The sequence below is a fragment of the Bactrocera neohumeralis genome, unplaced genomic scaffold, assembly GCF_024586455.1.
Source record: "Bactrocera neohumeralis isolate Rockhampton unplaced genomic scaffold, APGP_CSIRO_Bneo_wtdbg2-racon-allhic-juicebox.fasta_v2 cluster09, whole genome shotgun sequence".
Lineage (NCBI taxonomy): Eukaryota > Metazoa > Arthropoda > Insecta > Diptera > Tephritidae > Bactrocera > Bactrocera neohumeralis.
Genome location: NW_026089622.1, coordinates 1,930,599 through 1,941,826, shown reverse-complemented (window position 1 = coordinate 1,941,826; position 11,228 = coordinate 1,930,599). Strand labels below are relative to the sequence as shown.

At 37.3% G+C, this 11,228-nt stretch overlaps 1 pseudogene; it reads left to right on the top strand.

The window, feature by feature from the left end:
• The first annotated feature begins 7,837 nt into the window (after positions 1 to 7,837).
• The window catches only part of LOC126764388 (uncharacterized), a 60,518-nt pseudogene continuing 57,127 nt past the window's right edge, over positions 7,838 to 11,228 (top strand).

Here is an 11,228-nt window from a genome sequence, read left to right as displayed (position 1 = left end):
ACCCTTGTTGGAAGATGCGCTGAGGTTTGTCAGCGTGGAATTATGAAATCTAATCATTATTACCAATGGCCTTAAAATTTAGAATTGTGTTAAATAAGGCCAGTTTATTATTCGCTGAACCCCCCTAATTTTATTCGAATAATACCTACTGCCTCGTAATGCTTTACGCTGCCTTCATAAGGTTCGAATAATTCGTAGGCGGCCCTCGCTGCCTGCCTCCACGAAATATATTCCTCTTGTTTGCCATCAAACTCTGGCAATGACTTGACGAGTTCTAACGTCTGACTGCACGATTTTTCCTGCACTATCGCAACTTTCTGGTAGCTTTCTACTACAGGGGTCGTGACCCTCAATGCACTCATCTCGTTCCTAACATCACTAATTTTTTCATCAATAACCTGTTTCCATGGAGCGGTCTGTGCCGCCAATGCGGCTTCTAACACCACTTGTACCTGTCTTGCGTCCATACCCGTTTCTGTTTCCACTACGTCTGCCACACGTAACCTTTTACTTAGTATGGTTTATCAGTTCCTGCACAGAGTTATCGTAAAGCTCTTTATCGTGAGGGGGGTGGCTCGTTAGACCCTGAACAAACTAACACACACAAGTATTTTTTCACTCCAACGCGGCACAATCGTTAGCGGCCACCAAAACAATAAAAAATAAAAAAAAGATCACTTCACTCTTTATATAATGCTGCTTTATTAATTTCACAAATGATGACGATTGGCTGTGCCATTCACTTACATGATTTTTCAATAAATATGGTAATTCCGTTCCTCTGTGGCTGGGTTGTTGATTGTTGATCGCTAATTTTCCTTTTCGTGCCCCACGATGGGGGCCAATTAATGATGTATGCTGTAATCACTATATGATGTGTATGAGCCGGTCGTCGGACGCGGCAATAATTACACTAGTTGTATGTTTTGCAAATACACTTTATTGGCCAGGCCCAAGTGCTCCGGCTTTTGCTCAACTTAAATCTAACTTTGCCCAAAACCTAACTTAACCATTAAGACCTAAGAACGCATATTCAGTAGTCGACGCTGCCTGCTTTAACGTCTGCGTCGTGCTGGCTCTGCTTCATACAATTGTTTATACAATTGGTGATAGTGCAAGTAACGATCGCTGGTCAACTGTTTACGCAATCGGCGTCAGTTTGTGTAAGAACGCGCAGTTGCGTGTGGCTTGCTGTCCGTCTGCCTCACCGCCTTGGTGGTTGTTATTGTTTACGTAATCTGCTGATTAGGCAAGATGTTGTATTGTCCTCACCACATTCGTACCCAACTGGAAATTGGGCATTATATGGTGAGCACGTGATTTTTCTAAGCAATTTTGATTGGAATCTTTGTATTATATCAATATTAGTATGCAAGTTATTTTACTCGCTATGTGTTTTCTCCACGTAAGTCTTCTGTCTAGGTCAGTGGTTCCCAAACTTATTTTGTCTACCGCCCACTTTGAGAATAAATATTTTTTAGCGCCCCCATTTTATCACCTATTTAAAAACCACTATAACTTCAAATTAATTATTTTGTTCTATATATGTATGTATATTAACGGAGAATTGTAAACGAAACTTTTACTATAACCAGCAACTTGAAACCTAAGCGCAGTAGGTAACATACAACGGCGCTTAGGTCTCAAGTTAACTCTTACGGGCTCCACCTGCCAACAAGAATGATTATTGAAACACAACTTTATACTCGTAGTATTAAAACAGAGAATCTTTTATTAAAAATAAAACTAAAATAATCGATCCATATATAAAAACGAATGTGAAGGATGAATCTGATGCTGTTTAATAAGTTTGTTAATATCAGGTTCCAATTTACTCAAGAACAGTCGCAAGTCGCCACGTTCGGTAACAAGCAAACGATTTCTATTTTTAGTAAGCAGTGTTGTCACAGCACTAAATCCACGTTCACACAAATATGACGATGGGAATGCTATCAAGAATCGTTGAACGATTGACCACAATCCAGTGTACAATTGCGAGATCCGTTTTTGTAGCCAAAATTCTTGGTAACCATTTTTGAACTTGATTTTTATTTCCTCGTTTGTTGTCAATTCTATAAGTTCTTCTTCCAGCTGAGGTGACATTGCTGTGTTGACATTTGAAAACGGATCCAACACCCAGTCTGGTATTTCCAAGTTCAAAATGTCCTGGTATCGTTCGGTGAAGTCAATGTGGAGGTTTTCCAAATGTTGGCAGTAGACAAACAATTCGTCGTTACTGCATGATACTGATAAATTCGGAAAATTGTGAAACTCACGTCTGCCCAGATTCTTTTTGTGTAGAAGAAGTTTGGCTGCGAAAGCAGCAACGACGTTTTCTGTTTTAATTAAATTTAGTTTATCGCCTTGCAGTTGGAGATCCATGTCGTTGAACAATTTATACAGGTCTGTCATGTAAGCTATATCATTCTTTAATGTTATGAGCTTGTCTTGCAATTCTGTATCTTTAGTTTCCAAGAACTCTATAACAGAGTCAAAAAGGTTAAAGAATCGAGTCAGACAATTGCCTCTTGATAGCCAACGAACTTCAGTATGAAACAACAAACGATTGAAATCCTCGTCATTAGTAACACAAAGCTGATGAAATAATCTATCATTAAAGAGCTGTTGCGTATTTTTGATTTATTGACTGCTTTGATGGCATATTGCAGTGATTGCAATAGTTTTTCACTTAAGTTTCTAGCAACTTAATGTTGTCTATGAATAACGCAATGTCTTGACATCTGGAATTTTATTTTTTAAGTACGCTATGAAGCCTTTATGGCACCCTGTCATAGCCGGAGCGCCATCCGTAGCAACTGAAATAATATTTTTCAATGGAATCTCTTTCTCATTGCAAAACTTTTCCAATATATTGAATATTGTTTCGCCTTTTGTATCGGTCTCTAAATTTCTATCAAATAATAGTTCTTCACATATTTTCTCATCTTTAATAAAACTGACGTAAGACAACAACAATGCTTTATTAGTTGGTAGAGTGGACTCATCCAGCTGAATTAAAAATTGACTTGACCTCAGGTGATCGTACAATGATTCTTCAATGTTTTCAGCCATTTCATCAATTCGTCTTTGCACAGAATTATTACTCAAAGGAATTTTTCGGATAATATCTGCGGCCGGTTTATGAAGCACGGTAGTTATTACCTCATTTATTACTGGAAATATTAACTCTTCTCCGATGTTATGTGGTTTGCCGTTTTGAGCAATTAACAAAGAGATATTGTACGAAGCTCGAAGTCCGTCGTCATTTTGCTTAGCAGCCGCCGAAAATAGTTTTGCTACATTTGGCTGAATATTAAGCTTCTTCTCTAGGTCTTGAAAATATGTTACATTCTTGTCTTTCTTATCTGGATGCATTTTATTCAAATGATCTTGCAGTCTTGAAGGCTTCATTGCTTCAATCGAAAATGTTTTTAGACATAGAAGACACAAAGGCGAGGATGGGTTTGTGGGATTTTCAATGAATCCGAATTTAATGTATTCCGCACAGTATTGCCGTCTCTTCTTTTTTACTTCCGACATTGTTTTGCTTTGAGAAATACGTTTAATTTCGCGAGTAGTGTAAAGGAGGCGTAAGAAGGATAAAGATCCTTTTTTTATTTTCCACATAAAAGATTTAAGGAGTTCAAAAGCTCAAAACGTGCATTACATCAGCTACCTACCCGACGTCATTTCGCAAGTGATAAAATAAATTATTCAAGAGCTCAAAGCCTTCGCTACATCAGCTCGAACCTACCTACCCTACACCTTTGCGCAAATGATTATATTATGATAGCAAATGCCCACATACAGATTTGGCAATTGGAATAGCAATACGTTTAACAGTTTGTATTCTATAAATTCTATCCTGTCGAGATGCCCCGTTATGAAACAGAGCGACCGATTGACATGATTTTTATTTTTTCCATATTCAATAAAATAGGACAGATATATGAACTACGCGGAGAGAAATATACATAGAACCGAGTTTTGAGCAATCTTTTAATTCATATTAGTTGATGTTCACAAGTTGTTGTTGAGAGTCGAGAGCTCATGTAGTCGTTGTCTAAGAGGCCTCCTAGCTAAATAAAATTACAAATAACCCCCCAGGTCTCTACACAACGCCCCCATTTTCTTTCTGGGTCTCTTACCGTCCCCCTTGATACCTGCAGCGCCCACAAGGGGGCGTTATCACCCACTTTGGGAAACATTGGTCTAGGTGAATACCAAGATATGTTGCTTCATTCGCTTGGGTTACTAAAATATTGTTAATTTTTATTGCCGGTCACACTTTTGGTCTAAGCGCAACAGCTTACACTTTTGTTCATTCACATTTATACGCCAGTAGGCTAGCCATTTTTCAACAGAACTTAAGTGCTACGCTAATACTTTTGAGGCTATAATGTGGCATTTTTTACAGCTCACTAAAGCTGTGTCATCCGCAAAAGTTGAAGTCAATATATTATTAGCTGTTGGAAAATCTGCTGAATATGTTATGTATAGAGTTGGGCCTAAAACACTGCCCTGTGGTACACCTGTCCTCGTTCATCAGATATGAAATCTCCCTTTTTTACCATAAATTGTCTATTTTTTGAATAAGACTCCAATGTTTATTACAATTCTAAAGGTAGAATGTGTTTAGTCTTATATAAAAGGCCTTTATGCCATACCTTATCAAATGCCAGAGCCACGTATAGAAATATAGCTGAACAGTACTCTCTGTGCTCAAATGCTTGTCTTATCTCGTTAGTTTCAAATACATATATAATTCAAGATAATCTGCGACTTTTTCAATGAAATTGGATAGTATCCGAGACTCTGAATTGCATTGTAGAGCAAAGAGAGCACCTCGACAACAATATTTGGTAGCTCAATGAACATTTTTGGGGTAATATTGTCATATCCTAGCGACTTTTTGGGTTAAGTTCTGTTAGATTCTAATAATTTCAGAAGATGAAGTCTTAAAACACTTGAGTGACTCGTTAGCTGAGTGAAAGGGGAGCGTTTTATATGCCATTCTCGTCTTGCACGCCTTTTTTCATTTACAAGCCTTTCTATTTCACTATTAGCAATTTTTCTGAAACCGAGCGACTTTTCTTTCGTGTTGTTAAGTCAGCTGCATTAGTTATTATATCATTGAGTTCTCTTATGCTTTCGTCAATATCTTTTCCTGTACAGGGTCCGGCACTCGAAGTGTAACCAACTTCAGACCGTTCGCACAGCTGTCGCAATGGAATCACCTGTTTATAAATTTGCTGAATGACAGTTCGGAGTATTGTTCACAAGTGATCAGCGATGGAATTCAAACAGAATAGTGTGATTGCCTTATATTTAGCTGGAAAATCACTGCCAGCAATTGTTCGTAAGCTCAAACACCTTAATGTGAATAAAGTTTTTGTTTATCGCACTATCACTCGTTACAATGATATTATACTGGTAGCAACGCAAAACGCTATGGAGGTGGTTATCAAAAGACTGCAACGTCACGTGAGATGGTTCGGAAACTGAAAAAGCGGTTTGAGTGAAATCCAGTACGAAGTGCCAATCAAATGGCTAAAGAACTCAAAAAATCCGACCACAGCATCCGACGCATATTGAAAAATGAGCTCAAGGTCAAGCCTTACAAGTTCCAAGAGCCCCATGATCTCACACCGAAGCAGCAAGAAGTAAGACTTGAGAAAGCGAAGCAGTTGCTTCGCTTGGCCGAAAGCGGTCAAATTCCGAACATTGTGTTTTCTGACGAAAAAATTTGTCCAATTGAGCAATTCGTAAATTTTCAAAACGATAGGGTTTACTTGACCAACCGTTCATACGAGAATCTAAGTCATCGGTTGGCCACCAGGAGGCAGCACCCGCCAAAAATAATGGTTTGGGCCGCTGTCACCGCAGATGGGCGCTCTCCAATAGTTTTCATCGAGCCTGGCGTAAAACTAAATGCGACATATTATCGGGAGAGTATTCTGGAGGCTGCTTTGAAGCCGTGAACCAACAAACATTTCGGTCGCAAACCATGGACGTTTCAACAAAACTAAGCACCGTCTCACAAAGCGCGAGTGAACCAAGAATGGCTGAAAAACAACGTTCCGAACTTCATTACAACCACACAATGGCTCTCGAATTCACCAGATGCGAATCCAATGGATTATTCTCTCTGGCCCATTTTGGAGAGCAAGGTCCGAAGTAAAAAATACAAAAGTCTTGAGATGTTGAAGAAAGCCATAGTCCGTGAGTGGGCCAAAATACCGGCAAGTCACATTCGGACAGCTTGCGATTCGTTTTTCGACCGTCTCAAGGCCTTAGTTAAGGCAAAAGGTGGTCATATCGAGCAAGAGTGAATTGGTCCTGAATTTATGATTATTTTCACACATTTAGTACCTTAAAATAAATAAAAATAATTTTGCAAACCGAATGTATGGCTTTTTTAATTGGTTACCCTGTATTTACTTTGTACTCAATATTAATGTACTCACGTATTTTTTATATTTTAGCCAGTTTGTTTTATAAGGTGTTAGACCCGCTTTTGGTTCAGCGAATATGGGTTGTTCAGATATCTTTATTAGAACAGGAGAGTCAGAAGATAGGTTAGTACAAGTATTACAGCAAAATCGATTAAATCCGGTATTTTGTTACGATCAAGTTCAGCTGTATCACACTATTATAAATAGACACAATCTATTTATAATATTGTGATACAGCTGTCGCCTTTCGGATTAATTAGTCGTGAGCCCCAATACGTGTGTTTGTGTGTTTTGCATTATAGTTCCAAAAAAGTTTCTAAATTGGATGTATGTAATTATACCCTTAACAGGATATATTAAGTTTGTCACGAAGTTTGTAACACCCAGAAGGAAGCGCCGGAGATCCTATAAAGAATATTTATAATTGATCAGTATGTTGAGCTGAGTCGATTTAGCCATGTCCGTCTGTCTGTCTGTCCGTCTGTCTGTATATATTCGAACTAGTCCCACAGTTTTTAAGATATCGTTTTGAAATTTTGCAAACGTCATTTTCTCTTCACAAAAGTTGGCACAGGTTATTTTCTAAGATAATAATGTAATATACGAAGTAACTGTTTAGGTCGGCTTCCTATAGCTGCTGTACAAAGTGAACGATCGGAATCTAGTGGTGGTATGGAAAACCTTTGCCTTTGGCAAGATATGTTCACGAAATTTGGTATAGATTATTTTTTAAGGCAACAATGTAATCTCCGAAGAAATTGTTCAGATCGGTTAACCAAAGCATATACATAGCTGCCATACAAACTTAACGATCGGAGTCAAGGGCTTGTATGGAAAACTTTCGCATTTGACGTGGTATCTTCACGAAATTTGACATGGATTAGTACGAAAAAATTGTTCAGATCGGATTACTATAGCATATAGCTTGCATATAAACTGAACACATAGTTACTAAAAGAAATGCACCTGTGAAGGGTATATTAGCTTCGGTTCAGCCGAAGTTAAATTTTTTTCTTGTTTTGATGATGAATTTTTGTAACTCTTACGCATATGCGTTTCGGGAGATTTGTATAAGTTTTAACTGAGGTGTAGTGCGGTTTCGTAATGGCAAGGAAAAAATCTACGTTGCTAACACTAAAAGAGAAAGTTGACATTTTAAAGAAACTAAGTGCAAGATATTTTGTAAATTCCTTAGCCAAAAGTTGTCAAGTTTTTACGTGCATAGCTCGTATAAACAAAAATGAAGACACCATAAAGAAGTTCGTGTCGCATGCCGAATCTGGTCCTTGAAAGAGGAAAATGTTTAAACCATCAGACCTTCCAAAAATGGAAAAACACTAATGAAATGGTTTGCAATACAACGAGAAAAGAAATTACCTATCATGACAGATATGCTCAAGGCAAAGACCAAATTTTTTGCAAACATACAGGAAAAGCCAGGTTACTTTCGTGCTAGCAATGGGTGGATCACAAATTTCAAAAACAGATAAGGAATACGAACACTGAAAATGAGTGGTGAAAAACTTTCGAATAATATTCATTCAGTTAACCTATTTTTTCAAAACCTAAACAAAAAAAATTACTGAATTACGCAAAATATTACGGATTTGCCTGTTGTCTAGAAAGGAAATAAAAGTGCTTGGCTGACCTTGGCTTTATATGAAGAATGGTTTCACAAAACATTTGTTACAGAGGTGTGTCTTATTAATTTAAAATTTCTTAAAACTGCAGGTAAAAGAGTTTTTCCGTTGCGAAGAAGATGGCATCCCTCAGAGTTACGTTTATAGCTAGCTGAAGATACATCAAAAATTCATACCATTTCAAGTTTGTGTCCAGAAGTAGAACCATTGCATAAAATATCCATTTTTGAAATTGAGCAATGGATTGTTGAGCCTACATTGAAGTCTTTCGTACAAAATGAAGTACACTGGGCCATTGATGATAACTCTACTGAAGGTGAAGAAACAAACGACGTGATCCTCAATACGAAGAAAGTTACGTCGGCGGAGACAATATCAGCATTCAATATTTGCCTAGAATGGGCGGAGAAAAACAACGCTTCCTTAAACGATGTTATGACGCTTCAGAGGCTCAAAAGCAACGTAGTACTGAACAAGCGAGCTGGCACCAAACAATTAAAAATGTCAATTTTTCTTAATTCCACATACATATGTATATGTACTTATATATTTTTAATATGTATGTAACATATTTAACTTAAGGGGGGTCATACCATTAGGTAATATTTTCCAATTTTATTATGGAAGAATAAAAAAAGATCACATCCGATTTGTTTGCATATATATTAAGAGATATTGCTTCCTGGCTAGGCTTTTTATCCGAAACGGAAAAAGCAAATTTTTTTTTATCTTCTATCTTTTATCAAGTGCATAGTAGAGGGGTTTCGAGAATTTCGAAAAATCGGGGATGTAGCACTTCACGCACTTGAGTATAAAATTGTCTATGAAATACGCTTTAGTTCAAGTAAATCGGTTAAATAATTCGCTCGCAATTTTTACGGCCGGATGAAAAAGTTAGTTTGGAGGAAACGAGTCTAAAAGTTCTCCGTTTGTATAGACCGCAGCATGAAGTGCAATGGTTCTAGGCAGTGGCGTAGCTACAACTTCGGGCGCCCGGGGCCAAGGATGTTCTGCCGCCCCCCTTTATCTACCTACCTACAAGTTTCATGAGGTGGTTCGAATAAAAGTAAATTTTTACAAAATATCTTCGATATTAAGTATATAAAATTTAGGAACTAGAAGCCACGCAAATTCTGAAGTTTGAAATTTTTAGTAAATTTACAAGACATCTTATTAAAAGCCATAGAAAAAACCCATTTTCGCCCAATATCCGAATTGGAATTTTTAAATACCATTTTTGAAAATTTGGAGAAATAAAAGTATTTGGTACATTCAAAGCATAGGGTAACTGTGAGAGTGACACGTCGCTAGGCAAAGCCAGAAAAGTGCATCTTTATGTTCTATCACTATTTTTAAGAAAGATATAAGACAAATTCAAAGACTGGAGAGTATTCGAGTAAAAATTAATATTTTTCATTGTTATTCAGATTACTACATTGTGAGTGTACAACTCTTTATCTTTTATAATAAATTTTGTAACAAAATTTGTGGAAGTATTTCTCTGAATATTAAAAAACAGCGAAGATCGCTTTTCCGCCCCCCAAGACGTTGCGCCCGGGGCGACGGCCCCCTCCAACGGTAAGAATTTAAAGATTCTTTTTTGGGAGCTTGTCTTAAAAATCATATATTTGGTTCTTCGAGCCAGATACTAAATCTCGACCAAATTAAAAAGTTCTGTTCAAATTACAGGCAAATTAAAACAAAAAATGTAAGACGGGTGTATATTCCCGCATATTAAACTGAACACATAATCCATTTTAGCAAGAAACTAATAGCAGTGATCTAACTGCCATCCAAAAAAAATTACTCAACGGCTGCGACCAAATCAATATACCTCCAACGATTTCTTTGGAGAATACCGAGCAGTTACACATACAGGAGAAGTGTTGTGGTAAAATACTCAAAATGGGAATATATAGAAATAAATTCTTGTAACCCAAGCAGATTTATCTGAAAAGAATAAAAGAGGATTTGAAAAAAAATTTACAAAAGTTCCAATATTTTATCTATTTTCGGAAACTGAGAAAGAAACAACAGAAGTAATAGAGGAAGATAGAAAAGAAAATGAAGTTGAAGAAGAATCCTTTAAAAAATTTTAATGAACCATCAATAATTGAGAAATTGATACCTTGGCATTTGTCATCCCCGGGAGGCTCCCATTTTAGGGAAGGAAAAAATGAAGCGTTTGAAGATTAGGAAGAAGCTGATGCTAAAGCATATGAGAATAAAGAGGAAGTTCAGGTTTTGTACAAATCAACACCATTGCCGAAAAATAGCAAAGATATTTTAGTTGAGCCATGCTTACTTGTTTAGTGCCAGCAAAGCCGAGATACTATAAAACATAAATTAGTATACAAAATCAAAGACATAAATATGTAAAAACACATACAGTCCACTAAACATAAATATTTAAGTTCAATTATATTAAACTTACATGCATCGATACATACCAACGATTTGGTGTCATTCCATACTTACGTCTTTATATCTATAAGTAGTTTTTTTCGTCTCAGGCAAAAAGTTGTGCCTCATTAAACATCTTCCAACAGTTTTCCGCGATATATTTAATCTATATTCTTTATTGGTTTCCGGCATTATTTGTCTTGAAGACTGAATAATAAACAAGTAATCATATTTTAGCCCTTTATACTCTTTAAACGATCTTTGTCAATTCCGGTTTGTCCGGAAAGTAATAGAACTGAGTCGATTTAAAAGAATGGTTGAACCAATCGTTACAATTATTAAAAACTTTCAAAATAGGCTCCTTCTGCGTCGATGCAGCGCCGCCAGCGCGATTTCCAAGCATTGAAAGCGACACGTAAAACATTTTCTGGAATAGCCTTGAGAGCCGAAGTGCATGCTGCTTGGATCTTCTCTGTCGTCTCAAAATTCTTGGCTTTCATCGGCCTTTTCAAACAAATGAAGTTCGGGCGGCCCACATCTGGCTGTAGCGTTGGGATGACGGCCTTGGTTAGGTAGCTGTTCACAAGCGGTGTGAGCCGGGGCGTTGTCGTGGTCCGATTGATCCTTCGTTTGAGTGTCTTGCTTAAACGGCAATTAAACGAATACTTAGTCGACGGGCTGAGTTCAAAACTTTGCGCACACGAGTCACATTGTCGGTGTTTGTCGAAAT